The sequence below is a fragment of the Pelobates fuscus genome, chromosome 10, assembly GCF_036172605.1.
Source record: "Pelobates fuscus isolate aPelFus1 chromosome 10, aPelFus1.pri, whole genome shotgun sequence".
Lineage (NCBI taxonomy): Eukaryota > Metazoa > Chordata > Amphibia > Anura > Pelobatidae > Pelobates > Pelobates fuscus.
In genome coordinates this window covers 8,365,025-8,385,212 of record NC_086326.1, presented here as the reverse complement: position 1 = coordinate 8,385,212, position 20,188 = coordinate 8,365,025, and positions in this window count along the sequence as shown.

Genomic DNA, 20,188 nt, shown 5'->3' with positions numbered 1-20,188 from the left:
TATATATATATATATATATAATTATAATTATGTATATATTTAATCAATATCCTTCTACGTGTATTTTGATATTAATATATATATATATAATTATATATATAAATATTAAAATACACTTAGTGTATGTGTAAATGTGTGCGTATATATATATATTATATATAGATCATATATATAATATATATAAATGATGTAAGTGTATTTTATTTTTAACTTTAATTTTTTTTTTTTTTTTACATTAAGGGGTTAATAGGGGAGGAGAGGGGCAGAGACAGTGTCAGCCAGTGATTTTACATCACTGGCTGACACACAGGATCAGTGATCACAGTGACAGGCTGTCACTGTGATCACCTCCTGCAGATCGCGGTAATTGGCCACAGGGGGAGTGCCTGGGTGGCCAGGCATGCCCCCCACCGCGATCTGCAGGGGGATCCTGCCTGAAGTTACTATGGGTCAGCCAATAGGCTGACACATAGTAACTCTGATCGCAGTGACAGGCTGTCACTGCGATCAGATCGCAGGGAGAGGCTGTCTCTGCATTCAGATCGCAGAGACAGCCTCTCCCTGCGATCATACTCTGCAGATCGCGGTCACTGACCGCAGGGGGACTGCCTGGGGGGCCAGGCATGTCCCCCGACCGCGATCTGCTGCAGAGAATTCCGCCGGCTCCATGTGTCAGCCGATTTTAAAATCGGCTGACACATGGTAAATACCGATCGCAGTGACAGCCTGTCACTGCGATCGGAAGCTGCAGACCGTGGTCCCCAGGCACAGGGGGGCTGCCTGGGGGGCCAGGCATGCCCCCCGACCGCGATCTGCAGCGGCCATGTTCCGCCGGCCACGTGGGGGGTAAGACCGCCCAGGACGTACCATGCCGTCCTGCGGCGTTTAGAGCCGCCCAAATAAGGACGGCATGGTACGTCCTGCGGTCTTAAGGGGTTAAATTAAATATTTATAAAAAAATTTAAATGCCCCTTTCCCCCCATTTTACACGCTATACACACACTACACAAACACACACACACACTGCATTTATTATATACACACACTCTACACAAACACTGCATTCACTATACACACACTGCATTCATAATATACACACTACCCAAACCCACTGCATTCACTATATACACATTAAACAAACACACACACTGCGTCCACTATACATACACTACACAAACACACACTGCATTCACTAATCAAATACTCTCACTGCATCCACTATACACACACATATTCTTGAAAACATTCTGACTGGCATGTATATTTTGTGCATTTACCTTAATAAAAAAAAAAAGATTTGCAAATAAATAAACATGTTCAGTTAACAGTAGATTTGTGTAGAAATAGTTAATTTTTGTAAAAACTGTAAATGTACAGAGTATCGGTAAGTTATCGGCTATCGGCCTTAACGTTTACAGATTATCGGTATCGGCTCTAAAAAATCAAATCAGTCGAGCTCTACCGGGTATATATCTTGAATAGAGGCAGAAAGGAGACCTATGATATGAGCCAGATCGCGAAGGTGAATCCATTTTTTTTATGGATTTGATTTTTGCGGAAGGCAATTGTAAGATTGCCTGTATGGAATCTTTGAAATCCGAGGAACAGGTCTGATTTCTGGAAATTTATAACAAAGTCCGAGTTTTGCAGCAAGGGCATTGTCATGTTCGTCTGTTGACGGAGACGGATTGGGTCTTGAGCCATAATCAATATGTCATCCAAATATATAATGGAACGGATCTCCTGAGAACGGACTAATGCCATGACTGGAAAGTAGATGGGGAAGGCAATCGTTTGATTACCCCTTTCTCCCTGAGGTTGCCTAACGCTTGTTTGTAACGCTAAATCGTCTGTTACAGACATCCATATAGGTGTTGGAGGTGTCTCCTGAAAGGGTGGGGTGAGAGTCTATTTTGAAACCCTTAATTGCGGGAAGGATCCATTGATCTTGAGAAAGTCGTTCCCACTGTTAATTGGCCTGCAATAGGTACATTTAAAAAGGAAGGTTTATTACCTGGAGCAGTGCGTCCGCATAGCGAGGCAGATCCACGTGCCCGGATGGATCCTCTAACTAATTGTTAGTGGTAAGGTCGGGTGGTTCCCGAATTCCAATAGTCTGTGGGACAAGGCCTGTAGCCTGTGAAGGCAGCTCTGCTGGTGCCTTGGCCTCTGTAGCCCCCAGCTCTTCCAGAAAAACTCTGTGGGTGGGAGCGAAAGACCTTGAATAATAAAGCTTGGGCTTTATTTAAAGTGGTAAATACAGAGACATGTTTAGAGAGATCCCTCACAAAACTGTCTCCAAATAATAAGCTGTTGGCTTTAGGTCCTAATTAAGTCCTTGCTCAATACCCTTACGTGGGTCTTTGCCAGGCATACATTCCGATACAACACTACAGGGGCCTACAGTGTCATCTGGTGGAACAGTCTCCGATGACAACCAGTTACCACACATACAGTTGACTGTGGCCCATGACTCACCACATTACCCAACGCAGTTACCCTAAAAGCTAAACCACTGTTTTCTAAAGTTTACTGAAATACTGCTTGTTGCTACAATTGTGGCTCTACAAGCATCTGGCCACCACTCACACTACACTAATTCATGAAGACAACCAAACAGACCTCCCAACCCTTAAACGGTCACTGACCACAATGCGGGCACCTGCATTGGGGGTAGTGGGCTTAGTCTCATTATGGAATGATTGCTATTATTTCTCCACCAGAACCCAGTGGCATTTCTCAGTTTCTCTGTTCACGTGGCTAATCATGCTCCCAAAGATGATAAAACACATAACCCTCTGTATTAAGACATGTTTCTACAGCTTGTTTAGTTTATAAACATATAATTAGGCAGTTTATCTAAATACCAACCTAGTACTGTACACCTGTCATACAAATGTCATTTGCTTACCTGACCAAGCTCTGTTATTATCTTGTACTGTACCGTACCTTGCTTTAATAAAAAAAAAAAAAAAAATGTGAATGTCAAAAATAAACCAAAATATATACAGTGGGGGTTCATCCACTAAAAATATACAGCGGGGGTTCAACCACCTAAATGATGAAGTAAGGTGGGATATGACCACACAATTCAAAAGTGGGATTAATCATTGATAATTCAAATAGGTGATGTACACCTATAATTGTTAAACAGTGGGGGTCGCCCAGAACAATATTGGTGATATACACCTGAACAGTAAATAACAAGGTGGGGGTCACCCACAATAAGGTCAAACATAATATGCACATAACTAAATACATAGCAAAATGTTCTGGCGGCTCAGAGAGGAAGCAGGGGTGTGAAGAGAGCTATGGCGCTCGGCAATCGGCGGCCTTCGTCAGGAGAGGAAAAATATCACGCATTATAATAAACACTGTCCCACTGCCTGCAAGTAGAGTATTACAGGATAAAGGGAAATCCCCAATGCTAAGTAATTGGTTAATGAGAACAGAGATACTCGGTGGTCTGAGGGAGCAGTTAAAAGAGGGGTTACTGGGAGTGGGCTGTCATTTACAGCACATGCCCTGTTATAAGAATTGTAGTCTTAGTTTGAGTTTTTTTTTTACATTCTTTCATATGGTTTTCTTTGCTGCTGAGGAATAAAGAAAAGAGAGTAACATAATCAGAGCCTCCGTGTCGTTAATAAAATCCACACCGCTTTATCCTGTAACTGGGCGCCTCCATCTTAGCTCCCTGTCAATCATTGTTATAAGCTCCGCCCTTTACACCTGGCAGTCGGGATAGAGAGAGTCACCTCCATCTTAGCTCCCTGTCAATCATTGTTATAAGCTCCGCCCTTTACACCTGGCAGTCAGTATAGAGAGAACCACCTCCATCTTAGCTCCCTGTCAGTCATTGTTATAAGCTCCGCCCTTTACACCTGGCAGTCAGTATAGAGAGAGCCACCTCCATCTTAGCTCCCTGTCAATCATTGTTATAAGCTCCGCCCTTTACACCTGGCAGTCAGTATAGAGAGAGCCACCTCCATCTTAGCTCCCTGTCAATCATTGTTATAAGCTCCGCACTTTACACCTGGCAGTCAGTATAGAGAGAGCCACCTCCATCTTAGCTCCCTGTCAATCATTGTTATAAGCTCCGCCCTTTACACCTGGCAGTCAGTATAGAGAGAACCACCTCCATCTTAGCTCCCTGTCAATCATTGTTATAAGCTCCGCCCATTACACCTGGCAGTCAGTATAGAGAGAACCACCTCCATCTTAGCTCCCTGTCAATCATTGTTATAAGCTCCGCCCATTACACCTGGCAGTCAGTATAGAGAGAGCCACCTCCATCTTAGCTCCCTGTCAATCATTGTTATAAGCTCCGCCCTTTACACCTGGCAGTCAGTATAGAGAGAGCCACCTCCATCTTAGCTCCCTGTCAATCATTGTTATAAGCTCCGCCCTTTACACCTGGCAGTCAGTATAGAGAGAGCCACCTCCATCTTAGCTCCCTGTCAATCATTGTTATAAGCTCCGCCCTTTACACCTGGCAGTCAGTATAGAGAGAGCCACCTCCATCTTAGCTCCCTGTCAATCATTGTTATAAGCTCCGCACTTTACACCTGGCAGTCAGTATAGAGAGAGCCACCTCCATCTTAGCTCCCTGTCAATCATTGTTATAAGCTCCGCCCTTTACACCTGGCAGTCAGTATAGAGAGAACCACCTCCATCTTAGCTCCCTGTCAATCATTGTTATAAGCTCCGCCCATTACACCTGGCAGTCAGTATAGAGAGAGCCACCTCCATCTTAGCTCCCTGTCAATCATTGTTATAAGCTCCGCCCTTTACACCTGGCAGTCAGTATAGAGAGAGCCACCTCCATCTTAGCTCCCTGTCAATCATTGTTATAAGCTCCGCCCTTTACACCTGGCAGTCAGTATAGAGAGAGCCGCCTCCATCTTAGCTCCCTGTCAATCATTGTTATAAGCTCCGCCCTTTACACCTGGCAGTCAGTATAGAGAGAGCCGCCTCCATCTTAGCTCCCTGTCAATCATTGTTATAAGCTCCGCCCTTTACACCTGGCAGTCAGTATAGAGAGAGCCACCTCCATCTTAGCTCCCTGTCAGTCATTGTTATAAGCTCCGCCCTTTACACCTGGCAGTCAGTATAGAGAGAGCCACCTCCATCTTAGCTCCCTGTCAGTCATTGTTATAAGCTCCGCCCTTTACACCTGGCAGTCAGTATAGAGAGAGCCACCTCCATCTTAGCTCCCTGTCAATCATTGTTATAAGCTCTGCCCTTTACACCTGGCAGTCAGTATAGAGAGAGCCACCTCCATCTTAGCTCCCTGTCAATCATTGTTATAAGCTCCGCCCTTTACACCTGGCAGTCAGTATAGAGAGAGCCGCCTCCATCTTAGCTCCCTGTCAATCATTGTTATAAGCTCCGCCCTTTACACCTGGCAGTCAGTATAGAGAGAGCCGCCTCCATCTTAGCTCCCTGTCAATCATTGTTATAAGCTCCGCCCTTTACACCTGGCAGTCAGTATAGAGAGAGCCACCTCCATCTTAGCTCCCTGTCAGTCATTGTTATAAGCTCCGCCCTTTACACCTGGCAGTCAGTATAGAGAGAGCCACCTCCATCTTAGCTCCCTGTCAGTCATTGTTATAAGCTCCGCCCTTTACACCTGGCAGTCAGTATAGAGAGAGCCACCTCCATCTTAGCTCCCTGTCAATCATTGTTATAAGCTCTGCCCTTTACACCTGGCAGTCAGTATAGAGAGAGCCACCTCCATCTTAGCTCCCTGTCAATCATTGTTATAAGCTCCGCCCATCACACCTGGCAGTCAGTATAGAGAGAGCCACCTCCAGCTTAGCTCCCTGTCAATCATTGTTATAAGCTCTGCCCTTTACACCTGGCAGTCAGTATAGAGGGAGCCACTTCCATCTTAGCTCCCTGTCAATCATTGTTATAAGCTCCGCCCATTACACCTAGCAGTCAGTACAGAGAGACCATACTTAATTCCTTTTAAAGGAACATTACACACGCCATAACCAATAAAGTGCACCTTTATGCCTTTTCAGGGGGAAAAATAAAACTAACCAGCCTGCACTGACCTTTTAAGATCTATATTTTAGATCTATGTATGCATTGTATTTATTAAATTTTATTTTCTAGAATCCCCACACAAAGTAAAGCAAGGAAGCAATGGAGGACAGTCTCCAATTAATAGAAATGATCCTGACACTACCCCTCCCTCCGCGAGTTCCAGCGGTTTCCGGACTCCGTCCGAGATAAATAATAATGTGACTGACATTTACAAATAAATGCCTAGAATGGACAGCAGGCAATGTGGTTTAATCAGGAAACTTAAACAACTGAAATCGGTTTTCCATATATTTTCAGCGTGCGTTGCCGAAAGCAATATACAGGCGTTGCATTCATTACGTTTCAGCTGACGATCGCTTTGGGCGGTGGAGTTGGAATATTGTGCAGTATGTGCGATGTTTGTGAATAGAATGATACAAAGTAAGATTATTTTATTTCCCATCCTGAAGGCTCAATATCTAACCTTCTGCCGCCTTCCATCCAATCTATAAATATCGAAATGTAATAATCCGATTGGTGGCCGCAGCATGGGATGCTTCGCCTTATTTTAGCTCAGAGAACGTACAATAATTACATTTCTGTCCAGCTGTTCCACTGCCGAGCATGGAATTAGCCATAGTGTTATTACACTTATATTTCATTGTAAAGGGATTTCTGCTTTGTGACCCCCTCACCCCCAGCCACAAGAACCAGGAGTCCGATTCCTTGATGAAGATTCTGTCACGTGACGTAGCGATAGAGCACGTTTTATAAACTGAACAAAAGTGTAGGATGATGTGTTAAGGAAACCATAAAATGAATGCTTCAGAGAGTATATGTATTGCGAAGCAAAGCTAATGTATAAAATGAAGAAGGGATCCGGCTTATAATTACTGTTATACGGGGCGGAGCCTGACCAGCTTCCTGACTACACGCATGGCTGCAGAGCTCCTGCAACTAAAACTGAAAAACCACTAAATAATCAGGGAAAAAAGCGCTCACCCACATGAGACTGTCCTACCTAGACTCAGTGTGCCCCACCGAACACCCGGATACCTAACTCGAGAAAAACGGTGCACGGAGTCAAAAGATGCATGAACGCGACCTGTGGGCGCGGGAACCGGGGAGAGACGGCCACCTTCCCCGTCCTCTCGCAAGCAGCCTGGAATACATGGCGCTCCTGGATCAGTGGGGGTTATCCCGATCCAACCCTGGGAGAAAGCCCGGCTACCCAGGAGACAAGCGACAAACCCACACAGCAAGCCTGCAGCACCAGAGCAGGGCATAACGGCGGAAGCCAAATGCACAAAGCCCAAGACAACATGGGACTGTCCAGGCCCAAACAAAATGGCGACACGGACACAGCCTACCACAACACGCACACTAATCAAGCCTCCCAAGAAACCACAAGAGTTCTATGAGCGGATCTGCACCAGCCTTTGGAAAAAGCTTCATGCCCAGAGACGGATCTTTCAGATGGCGATAAGAGCGGTAGCTGCATGGATCCGCCCGGCAATCCGGCGCCGTCTAGGCGGGTATCCCTTTCGTACCTCCAGGGCGCCTCCCCGCCGGAGCCGAGGACCAGCACAGAGGGAAACAGCACCAGGTATCATGGGCACCAGCACACCTACCCTCACGCCTCAAGGATGGTCCCGCCGACAGGCTCGACCCGGCCGCACCTCAGCGGTCCCAACTACCCTCACCCAGCAAGGCGCAACCTCACACTCGACAACTCACAGTGCCGGTCGCAGCGCTGACCAGGAGCCAGAGCAGCTGGAAACTGGCGATAGACACAGGCGGAGAGCCCCTCCGTGGCCCACAAGAGGGAGAACCTCGACTTCTGAACACTATCTAGGGGCACCGGGACTTTACCTGACTGGCATGGGCTGAATAAAGAATAACTCACAAACTGTCAGTCCCGAGGACTAGAGCCATCTGGGCATATCAACCCACTATCACCCAGCGGTATTTCCCTCATTTTACATGACTCTTATTTGTTTGCTCTCTCTGGGGTATATCCCCAGCAGACCACCCATTATCGAACTCTAAGCGTGTTCACTTTTACTCTTACGTTTTTTTTAATGTCTTTTTTTTTTTTTAAGTTGTATTATGTTTTGAGAAGCCTTTTATTTTACAGTATTGTAATTGCTTCGAGCATTCAGGAAAAACGTAGCAGGCAGTGTGCTTTAACCAGCTCAGTTCTACTCCTTTACTATATGCAATGTGCTACTCGCTCATGCAATTCTCTTGATTCAGCAATGTAATTCGCAGCAAATCGTTTATTTAGATATGACATGTTCAGCCTGCATTTCGTCAGTGTTAAAACATACCCAAACCTGTACATAAAGCATCGTCAAGTTACATTTGCTCAGCATGTCCTCTACAAGTAACATTTAAACATTGCTATCACAGGATGCTAGAAAAGCTAGGATCTTATACTATGACCTGTTCACAGCCCAGGGCTGAGGTGCTTATCCAGGGAATACTCACCTTACTTACAATTGTTATGTTAGTGGCATTTCAGCTGAGTGATCGCTTACAACATGAAAACCAGACGGCCCTTTGAAGCACTAAGACACGCTGAGAGTTAACCAGTTATTACTTAACACAATAGTCATTATGACACAGCATCGCAGAAGGGCACAAATGTTGATACCATCTCATTGTTTTCTTTCTTAAGTGCAACTCTGAGGTCCAACGAAGTCAGGATGCTGCAAGCTTGTTCGTTCTCTAATAGTTTATCGTTTAGACATACCTGCCTAGCTTACTATGCCATTAAAACAAAAAATTTGCAAGTTTTCCATGCCACTGTTCAACCTATCTATGTTTATATGTAAGCGTACGCTGTTGTGGCGCATGACTATGCTCTGTACTTACAACAAAAATAAAGAATAAAAAAAAATAAAAAAACATCTGTAGGCCATAAGCCCTTAACTCAACTACAGGCAAGCCGTTGTTGTTAAATCTGTGATTCCGATGCTGTAGATTGTTTCAGAATCTAAAATCCGTGATTTTAAGAACTCATCCGAACTAACGTTACAGAATCGGTTGGACCAACTGAATCCTGACCGCATTTGGTGACTAATCCCGTTTATGGCTTTTCCCTAACCATCAATCATCTTTTTTTTTCCATTCAATTATCTTTATTTTTTTGGTGCCATGGGACAGAAGTTTGAACCCCAAATTAAACTGCTTGTTCATCCCTCGTTTTGTTTGTTTTGTGATTTGGCATATGACGATCCGGAAATTCAGACGGCTTGCTGATTGCACAAAATCTGGATGAATTAAGATTTGTTTGAAAATAAATGCACACTACTAAATGTCACTCATGGTTTTATAGGCCTAATCTATTTTTCCTGAAAAAACAATAGGCAGATTTGATAGTTGGATCTTATTTTCTGGATTTTGATAAATGATATATAGCTAATATGAAAATATACCATGTTTGTCCATGCATTTGGTTCAACTAGCAATATGGCTAACAATAAAAACGTGTTTAATATGAAAAAAAATAATAAAAAATTACTGTTATACACACTAGAATCTCAAAAGAGTGGTTTGTACTTTCGATTAATACCCAACATTCATTAGCCCCAGTAATAGGAGAATAGTTGTCTCATTTTTTAGACATGCCCTGTGAATAAAGTCTCGCACTGATTGATAGATTATAATTAATCAATTCAGTGCAGACCTTTCCTTTCTCTAAATCTTTGTGACATCAATAAGACCAAAGCTTTAGATGTCAAATACAGAATGAAATTACAGGAATCAGACGCCTCAATCAATAAGAGAAGGAAGAGCGATGGGAATTACATTAATACCTATTGAGACACATCTGGTAAACAGGCCGTGTGAGATGGATGTTACCCGTACCTACCTTATCGCCCGACTAAATGCTGCTCCGTAACTCGCTCGAGCCCCTTTGTGGGTAATTTTGAAATCCTATTTATTTCAAATTGGTGTTTAATAAATATAATTTTTTTCCTTGATTTTGTTTTGTTTAATAGAAAAAATAAACACTTTACTATAAGGCCGAGCTTTGTAATCAAAAAGAGAGAGGGTCTGCTCCCTTTTCGACATTCTTGGGAACCTGGCAAAGTTCCACATATATTGGGAAGCACTGATACTCCACCAAATCCGTGCTATATGTATTGTTACATGTAAGGGTGTTTTTTATTTGGCCCTGGCTACCACTGTAGGACTTGTTGTTTATACAACTCTGAAGATGAGGCGTTTAGTCTATCTGGTTTTTTTCATTGCATAGTGTTATGTGACCTCTAAATCCTGTATTCACTTCTTTTCTATACTTTTCTAACTTTTGTTTGTATACTGTATTGTGTCAATAAACCTTTACCGCACATTGCTTTAACCTCGGGATGGGTTTATAATGGAAGCTTCAACCGATGTCGGACGGGTTTATAATGGAAGGTTTAGCTGAGGTTGGGACAGTTTTATAATGGAAGGTTTAGCCGAGGTTGAGACAGGTTTATAATGGAAGGTTTAGCCTAGGTCAGGACGGGTTTATAATGGAAGCTTTAACCGAGGTCAGGATGGGTCTATAATGGAAAGTTTAACCGAGGTCAGGACGGTTTTATAATGGAAAGTTTAACCGAGGTCAGGACGGTTTTATAATGGAAGCTTTAGCCAAGGTCGGGACAGGTTTATAATGGAAGCTTAAGCCGAGGTCGGGACAGGTTTATAATGGAAGGTTTAGCCGAGGTCAGGATAGGTTTATAATGGAAGCTTAAGCCGAGGTCGGGACAGGTTTATAATGGAAGGTTTAGCCGAGGTCAGGATAGGTTTATAATGGAAGGTTTAGGTGAGGTTGGGACAGATTTATAATGGAAGGTTTAGCCGAGGTCAGGATAGGTTTATAATGGAAGGTTTAGCCGAGGTCAGGATAGGTTTATAATGGAAGGTTTAGCCGAGGTCAGGATAGGTTTATAATGGAGGGTTTAGCCGAGGTCAGGATAGGTTTATAATGGAAGGTTTAGCCGAGGTTGCAACAGGTTTATAATGGAAGGTTTAACCGAGGTCAGGACGGGTTTATAATGGAAGGTTTAACCGAGGTCAGGACGGATTCATAATGGAAGGTTTAACCGAGGTCAGGACGGGTTTATAATGGAAGCTTTAGCCGAGGTCGGGACAGATTTATAATGGAAGGTTTAGCCGAGGTCAGGATAGGTTTATAATGGAGGGTTTAGCCGAGGTCAGGATAGGTTTATAATGGAAGGTTTAGCCGAGGTCAGGATAGGTTTATAATGGAAGGTTTAGGTGAGGTTGGGACAGATTTATAATGGAAGGTTTAGCCGAGGTCAGGATAGGTTTATAATGGAAGGTTTAGCCGAGGTCAGGATAGGTTTATAATGGAAGGTTTAGCCGAGGTCAGGATAGGTTTATAATGGAGGGTTTAGCCGAGGTCAGGATAGGTTTATAATGGAAGGTTTAGCCGAGGTTGCAACAGGTTTATAATGGAAGGTTTAACCGAGGTCAGGACGGGTTTATAATGGAAGGTTTAACCGAGGTCAGGACGGATTCATAATGGAAGGTTTAACCGAGGTCAGGACGGGTTTATAATGGAAGCTTTAGCCGAGGTCGGGACAGATTTATAATGGAAGGTTTAGCCGAGGTCAGGATAGGTTTATAATGGAGGGTTTAGCCGAGGTCAGGATAGGTTTATAATGGAAGGTTTAGCCGAGGTCAGGATAGGTTTATAATGGAAGGTTTAGGTGAGGTTGGGACAGATTTATAATGGAAGGTTTAGCCGAGGTCAGGATAGGTTTATAATGGAAGGTTTAGCCGAGGTCAGGATAGGTTTATAATGGAAGGTTTAGCCGAGGTCAGGATAGGTTTATAATGGAGGGTTTAGCCGAGGTCAGGATAGGTTTATAATGGAAGGTTTAGCCGAGGTTGCAACAGGTTTATAATGGAAGGTTTAACCGAGGTCAGGACGGGTTTATAATGGAAGGTTTAACCGAGGTCAGGACGGATTCATAATGGAAGGTTTAACCGAGGTCAGGACGGGTTTATAATGGAAGCTTTAGCCGAGGTCGGGACAGATTTATAATGGAAGGTTTAGCCGAGGTCAGGATAGGTTTATAATGGAGGGTTTAGCCGAGGTCAGGATAGGTTTATAATGGAAGGTTTAGCCGAGGTCAGGATAGGTTTATAATGGAAGGTTTAGCCGAGGTCAGGATAGGTTTATAATGGAAGGTTTAGCCGAGGTTGCAACAGGTTTATAATGGAAGGTTTATCCGAGGTTGGGACAGGTTACCTGTGCATCAATGGGCTGTGGTAATTGGTTAAGTGTGTCAGTTGACCACAGTGCAGCGGGAGACGGGAAGAGAGATAAAAAGAATGGGAGACACGGAGAGAAATGGGGGAGTAAGAGAGGCAAGGAGGGAGCGGGCGAGAGGGAGAAACGGAGAGGGATGGAGGCCACATTAGGCTGTGCAGTGGTAAAAGTAGGTTTTGTGAACATGGTTTAAATATGGCAAGGATAAGTCTAGCCAATAAAAGACCTTAAACCTGTGTTGTCCAGCTTAGGACTTTCCCTCCCTTGCTGTCCATTCCTGATCCCCCATTGGTTACAACCTCTGTTTTGTTTGATTCCCTGAGATCTATGGCTGCATTGCGCCATTTCTCCCGCAGCCCCCTCACCCGGCCGCTGCCTGGATGTGAAGCTGTCAGTCCCCGCACAGCTCGCACACACTGTGACAGATGTATCATTATGTTTAAATAGTCCTGTCAGACGCAATTGAGGCTTCACCAGGTATGAGAACATTGGGGTGACTTCGGCTGCATTAATAAATTCTTCTCTCACGCAATTAGCAATTGTATTCACTTTTACCGTGGGATAATGTATTCAGTTCTTTATGGAGAAACGCAGGATTTAAACATCGTGAATGATAATGGCAGTATATCACGCGGCAAACAAAGGCCGTCTTTCCATCTGAGGTGCAGCTAGTTATAGAGGTGTTCATCTCGTTACAAAGTCACACTAACTCAGACAGAAGAACACGTTTCTGTGAATACATTGAATTGGTTGCAATTATCCGCCATTAAAGGGACCTGTCATAGTTGTGGTTTTTATGCTTTATACAGTGTTGTTGCCAGTAAACACTATTTATAGAAATGGTTTATACAATTTAAAAGCAGATGTGTATTTATAAAACCCACTTACCGTCGTCAACCAAACTGGGTTACGTGTGCTCCATGTTGAATTAGAAAGCCATATGGTCCAAATTCATTAAATAAAACCATTTTTACCAGAGAGGAGAGAAGCATCATTTGCATGCCATGCCCTGCTTGGGCCTTTCCAGAGGGCATTTTTAATTAGTAACACTAATAATGAGAACTTGTGTTTGCTATCTTCCCCCAAACTTTTTTTGTCAAATTAGACAATATTATATTTGAAAATGTTTTGAATTGTTTACAGCTTACATCATACAGTTTATTTTATGGAACATAGAGGTTAATTTCTATACGTGCAGCATTTCATAGCGAAACATGGCACAGACAGACTCTAAGCACCATAACCACATCAAATCACGGAAGTGGTCATGGTGCGTGTACTAACCCTTATTATATACCCAGCTCCCTACTGTTTGTAGACTGCAACTCCCACTAACCTTACCCAGGCACTTGTTACATACCCCCACAACATTGGCATCCCACGAGTGAGTTACCAACTCCACTTAAAATGGCGACCATTCGGAAATGGGATAGGTCCATCTGAATTACTGGCAGGTCTGCCTGGCGTGAACGCACTCTAGCTTGTCTGCTGATCAAATGACTTTACTTAGGTTAAGCTCTAATACCCAAATAAAGGAAGGATGGTGCCCATTATCCCGATGGAAATTTTTATCATTAATTAATCTCAGTAATACAAGCAGGGTAGGACTTGCTCTCTGCAGGGAGTGCGTCTAATAATGTTACACTTTTTTTCCCTGGTGTCTCAGGACCTTAAAATCTAGACTGTCCCTCCGAAATCAGGAAGGGTTCGAGGCAGGTTCTGGCTTACATGTGGTGGCCTGATATTTGCCTGTTCCCGGCACCGATATAGGATGGAAAACAGGACTGGACCTGTTTATGTACTGTCAGTGGGGTCCAGGATTAACCTCATGTGTACACAGCAAATGTATGCTTTGCATCCCAAATACCCATAATATGGGTATATACATTGTAGACAAATCTAATTTATAGGTGCATAAAACAATAAAACCGTGTGAATGTGAACATAATACATAAGAAGGCAAGATAGAAACATAGAAACATAGAAACATAGAATGTGACGGCAGATAAGAACCATTCGGCCCATCTAGTCTGCCCAGTTTTCTAAATACTTTCATTAGTCCCTGGCCTTATCTTATAGTTAGGATAGCCTTATGCCTATCCCACGCATGCTTAAACTCCTTTACTGTGTTAACCTCTACCACTTCAGCTGGAAGGCTATTCCATGCATCCACTACCCTCTCAGTAAAGTAATACTTCCTGATATTATTTTTAAACCTTTGTCCCTCTAATTTAAGACTATGTCCTCTTGTTGTGGTAGTTTTTCTTCTTTTAAATATAGTCTCCTCCTTTACTGTGTTGATTCCCTTTATGTATTTAAATGTTTCTATCATATCCCCCCTGTCTCGTCTTTCCTCCAAGCTATACATGTTAAGATCCTTTAACCTTTCCTGGTAAGTTTTATCCTGCAATCCATGAACCAGTTTAGTAGCCCTTCTTTGAACTCTCTCTAAGGTATCAATATCCTTCTGAAGATAGGGTCTCCAGTACTGTGTACAGTACTCCAAGTGAGGTCTCACCAGTGTTCTGTACAATGGCATGAGCACTTCCCTCTTTCTACTGCTAATACCTCTCCCTATACAACCAAGCATTCTGCTAGCATTTCCTGCTGCTCTATTACATTGTCTGCCTACCTTTAAGTCATCAGAAATAATCACCCCTAAATCCCTTTCCTCAGATGTTGAGGTTAGGACTCTATCAAATATTCTGTACTCTGCCCTTGGGTTTTTACGTCCAAGATGCATTATCTTGCACTTATCCACATTAAATGTCAGTTGCCACAACTCTGACCATTTTTCTAGTTTACCTAAATCATTTTCCATTTGGCTTATCCCTCCTGGAACATCAACCCTGTTACATATCTTAGTATCATCCGCAAAAAGACACACCTTACCATCAAGACCTTCTGCAATATCACTAATAAAAATATTAAAGAGAATGGGTCCAAGTACAGATCCCTGAGGTACCCCACTGGTGACAAGCCCAAGCTTTGAATATACTCCATTGACTACAACCCTCTGTTGCCTGTCACTCAGCCACTGCCTTACCCATTCAACAATATTGGAATCCAAACTCAAAGATTGTAGTTTATTGATAAGCCTTCTATGTGCAACAGTGTCAAAAGCCTTACTGAAATCTAGGTAAGCAATGTCTACTGCACCACCCTGATCTATAGTTTTAGTTACCCAATCAAAAAAATCAATAAGATTAGTTTGGCATGATCTCCCTGAAGTAAACCCATGTTGTCTCTGGTCTTGAAATCCATGTGTTTTTAGATGTTCAACAATCCTATCCTTTAACATGGTTTCCATCACTTTCCCCACTACTGAAGTAAGGCTTACTGGCCTATAGTTGCCCGACTCCTCCCTATTACCTTTCTTGTGAATGGGCACAACATTTGCTAACTTCCAATCTTCTGGGACTACTCCTGTTATCAATGATTGGTTAAATAAATCTGTTAATGGTTTTGCTAGTACACCACTAAGCTCTTTTAATAGCTTTGGGTGTATTCCATCAGGTCCCATTGACTTATTTGTCTTTACTTTTGACAGTTGAAATAGAACCTCTTCCTCTGTAAACTCACGTGTAATAAATGACTCATTTATCCTTTTTCTTAACTGAGGTCCCTTTCCTTCATTTTCATCTGTAAATACCGAACAAAAATATTCATTGAGGCAGTCAGCTAGACCTTTATCCTCATCTACATACCTTCCTTCTTTTGTTTTTAATCTAACTAATCCTTGTTTTACTTTTCTTTTCTCATTTATGTATCTAAAAAAAGTTTTGTCCCCCTTTTTTACTGACTGTGCTATTTTCTCTTCTGTGTGGGATTTGGAAGCTCTTATAACTTGCTTAGCCTCTTTCTGCCTAATCTTATAGGTCATTCTGTCTTCCTCACTCTGGGTTTTTTTATAATTACTAAATGCTAACTTTTTGTTTTTTACTATTTTGGCCACATCTGCGGAGTACCACAGTGGTTTCTTGAATTTTTTGCTTTTACTGACAAGCCTAATGCAATTTTCTGTTGCCTTCAGTAGTGCAACTTTTAAATAATCCCATTTCTTTTGGACTCCATATAAGTTGCTCCAGTCTGATAATGACTCCTTTACACATATTCTAATTTTAGAAAAGTCTGTTTTTCTAAAGTCTAAAACTTTTGTTTTTGTGTGGTGTGACTCAGTCACTGTTCTTATATTAAACCACACTGACTGATGATCACTGGATCCTAAACTTTCACCTACAGTAATATCTGATAGCAAATCTCCATTTGTTAACACTAAATCTAGTATGGCCTCTTTACGAGTTGGCTCCTCAACGACTTGTTTTAGAGACAATCCCAGTAGGGAGTTTAGAATATGTGTGCTCCTGGCACAAGTAGCTATTTTTGTTTTCCAATTCACATCAGGAAGATTAAAGTCACCCATGATGATAACTTCCCCCTTCATTGTCATTTTAGCTATTTCTTCAACTAGTAGATTATCTAACTCTTCAATTTGTCCTGGGGGCCTATAAATCACACCTACACGAGTTACTGTGTGATTACCAAATTCTAACGTAACCCAAACGGACTCTATGTTCGCCTCACTAACCTTTATTAGGCTAGATTTTATGCTATCCTTTACATACAGGGCCACCCCTCCCCCTTTCTTGCCTTCCCTGTCTTTTCTATATAAAGAGTACCCTGGTATTGCTAGATCACTGAGAATGGAGTGATCGGTGTGTTATGTTTAGAATCCTTTTAAGCTGCAGATGGTGAGGAAATGGTCCAATCATCTATGAAATATTCTGTATCAGTGTTCCAACCAAGGAAACTTTACTGATATCAGAATGAGTTATTATTGCAGTTCATATGGACAATATTTTGTGCATGTTGTCAATAGAGAAAAAAGGGTACAAATATTGCATATAGTTAATTTATATGGAAGAGAAACTTTCTACTGATATTTCAGATGTCATAGACTGAGGGATGGTGCCACTCTGAATGAAAAGAATATATTGAAATAACCTATATAGGGGATAAACATATAAGAAATAAATGGCCGAAAAAAAATATTTTTCCTACCAAAAGGTATTTTGTTAAGAACAGAGAGAATAGTAATAGACTGAATATTAAATGCTACTTACAAAGATAGCAATCAGATCTTAAAGGGGCAGTACGGAAAGCCATTATTGGTGCCTGGGAACTATAATGGTTCCCCATATTGTCTGCTTACCGACATAACCATAGTTGGTACGACCTAAACTAAATTATTTTTTAATTATGAATGAAGGGAGTGAAATTGAACTCCTCATTGAGCCTGTGAGGAGCCAGTGTTTTGAATTGATGTATCCATCTAGATTCTTTCTTCAATAGTGTAAGGTTGAAGTTACCTTTTCTTGTGTTGAGATGGATGTGTTCCAGAATTTGAAAATTCAAGTTAGTGGGATGAGTATTATGAAAATTTCTTACGTGATTTGCAACTGGTGTTGAAATGTTAAAATTTGTCACAGAGTTGACATGCTGTAGCACGCGCCTACGGAATTCTTGGTAGGTTTTTCCCACATATTGTAATTTGCAGCTACAGGTAATGACATATATGACTAGTTGTGCTGCAGTTCATGAATTCTTTGATTGTATATGTGGTTTTGGTGTTAGTGCATGCTATAGTTTTAGATGGCAAGATATATTTGCAAGCTTTACAGTGTCCACATTTAAACATCCCTTTGGATGGTTGTAGCCAAGTTGGAGATGGTTGTTGAGGCTCCAAGTGGCTGTGGACAAGTAAGTCGCGTAAATTGGTGGCTCTCCGTGGTTTAATGCTCGGAAAAGATTGTAGATTTGTTGCCACGTCGCTGTCGTGGGTAAGTATGGGCCAATTTTCAGTAAAGATCTTACGGATAGGATCCCAATACTGGTCATAAGTCCCAATGCATCTTGTAATATGTTTTTTGGGGTGACTTTTTTGATTTCTAAGACAGGAGGCTCGATCCATGAGTGACACACGCTGAAATGCTTGTTTAAGGATCCTGTTAGGGTATCCTTGTTCTTTAAAGCGTGTTCTAAGTGTGTTAGCTTCTTGTAAGAAAGTTTCTTCACTGGAACAATTCCTCCTTGCTCTTAGATACTGTCCAAAGGGAATGCCAGCTTTGAGCTTGTATGGACGGTGGCTATTCCAATGTAGTAAGTTATTACAAGAGGTGGGTTTTCGATATAATGAGGTACTAATCTCGCCTCCTGGTGATATATGAATGGTGAGGTCGAGAAACTCAAGTTGGTTTTCACTGATAACATAGGTAAGCTTTAGACCTATGTTGTTCAAGTTCAATTTGCAAACCATCTCTTCAAAAATGATAGTCGGGCCTGTCCAGAAAATTAGGATGTCATCTATATAACGATGCCAACTGAAGATGAATTGTTTGTAACCATGTTGTATTATTTCTATCAGGATGGTGGCTTCCCACCATCCAAGGTAGAGGTTGGCATAACTAGGGGCACAAGCTGTTCCCATAGCTGTGCCCCTAGTTTGTAGATAATAAACACAGTTGAAGACAAAAAATTGCGAGTAAGGATGAATTCCAAGATTTCCATCAAAAATGTTGTTTGCGTTATGGTAAATTTTTTAGACTTTTTTGAGGAGCTTCCGCTATTCTAAAACACTTAACGTCCATAGGAAACCATTGAGTAATGCTTTCCTATGGGCGGCTTGAATGCGTGCGCGGCAAGAGCATTTGGAGCTGAGAGGCGGAGGGATCCCCAGCGCCAAGGGAGTCCGGCGCTAGAGAAAGGTAAGTGCTGAAGACACACACACACACTCTCATGAACAGATGCATACACACCAGCTAACAGACATACACATTTACTGACAGACACACTCAGCGACAGACATACATACACACTCACTTACAAAACATACACTCTCACTGACAAACACACACTCACTAACAGACATCAAACAGACTCACTAATACACACACAAACACACTCAGTAAGAGACACACAGTAACACACTCACTGACACTCACTAGCAGACACACTCACTGACACACTAGCAGACACACACACTGACACTCACTAGCAGACACACACACTGACACTCACTAGCAGACACTCATTGACACTCACTGACACTCACTAGCAGACACACTCACTGACACTCACTAGCAGACACACACACTGACACTCACTAGCAGACACTCATTGACACTCACTAGCAGACACACACACTGACACTCACTAGCAGACACACACACTGACACTCACTAGCAGACACACTCACTGACACTCACTAGCAGACACACACACTGACACTCACTAGCAGACACACACACTGACACTCACTAGCAGACACACTCACTGACACTCACTAGCAGACACACACTGACACTCACTAGCAGACACACACACTAACACATGTTTTTTTTTTTTTTTATTTATTTAATCCCCCAGCCTCCTTACCTTTTGGAGTGCTGAAGGGATTCCCTGGGGTCCAGTGGTGCTGCTGGGCTCCTGGGCTCCTGGGCGGGCGGGTAGGCAGGCTGGCGGCACGCGCGTGCGAGGGAGCACTCCCCCATGTGTGCTTCCTCTTCAGCTCCCTCGCGCACTGCGTAGGGATGCCGGCGCCGGAAGATGACGTCATCTTCCGGCTCCGGTATCAGTATGCGGCGCGCAAGGGAGCTGAAGAGGAAGCACACATGGGAGAGTGCTCCCTCGCGCACCCGCAGAACCGGGTACTCGGCCACGCTACAATAGGTCGTCGGTTGGAGGGGAGCGCAGTGCGCTTCCCTCCTTCCGGTCAGCCAGATTTTGCGCCCCCAGGGCCGGTGCGCCCTAAGGCGGCCGCCTGGGCCGCCTTATGGTAGCGCCGGCCCTGCTGCCAAGCTTGGT